This window comes from Odocoileus virginianus, chromosome 22, assembly GCF_023699985.2.
Source record: "Odocoileus virginianus isolate 20LAN1187 ecotype Illinois chromosome 22, Ovbor_1.2, whole genome shotgun sequence".
Taxonomy (NCBI): Eukaryota; Metazoa; Chordata; class Mammalia; order Artiodactyla; family Cervidae; genus Odocoileus; species Odocoileus virginianus.
Genome location: NC_069695.1, coordinates 30,535,647 through 30,536,165, shown reverse-complemented (window position 1 = coordinate 30,536,165; position 519 = coordinate 30,535,647). Strand labels below are relative to the sequence as shown.

At 38.3% G+C, this 519-nt stretch overlaps 1 non-coding gene across 1 annotated transcript; it reads right to left on the bottom strand.

The window, feature by feature from the left end:
- Positions 1-204: 204 nt before the first annotated feature.
- LOC139030490 (U6 spliceosomal RNA) lies at positions 205-311 on the bottom strand. Its single transcript, XR_011482855.1, has one exon. It is a non-coding gene; the product is annotated as a U6 spliceosomal RNA (small nuclear RNA).
- Between the last annotated feature and the right edge of the window lie 208 nt (positions 312-519).

The following is a 519-nucleotide window of genomic DNA, read 5'->3' as shown; positions in this document are numbered from 1 at the left end:
AAAGTCATTACTTTTTTTTTTTTTTGAGTTGAAGGATAATTGCTTTACAGAATGTTGTTGATTTCTGCCAAGCACCAATGTGAATCGCCAAAGACCTCCCTCTGAACCTCCTTTTCAGCTCCGCCATCCCACCCTCTGGGTTGTTTCAGTGCCCCTGTTTCAGTTCCCTGAGTCACACAGCAAATTCCCATTGGCTATATATTTAAGAATATGAACCGCTTCAAGAATTTGCGAGTCATCCTTTCACAGGGGCCATGCTAATTTCCTCTGTATCATTCTAATTTTAGTAGATGTGCTGCTGAAGTGAGCACAATGGAATGTTTCATCATTCATCTGAAAACCTGGAACTCTACACTCTTTGATTTTATAACTTAACTGACATACCAACATAAAGGATTATAAATAAACACTTATATGGCCTTTCATTTGATTCTTCTTAATATTGACTGAAGTAGGCAGAGCAGCACCTACTTTTACTGTCTTGAAAATATGAAATATGAGTCCACGCCCTTGTTTGTC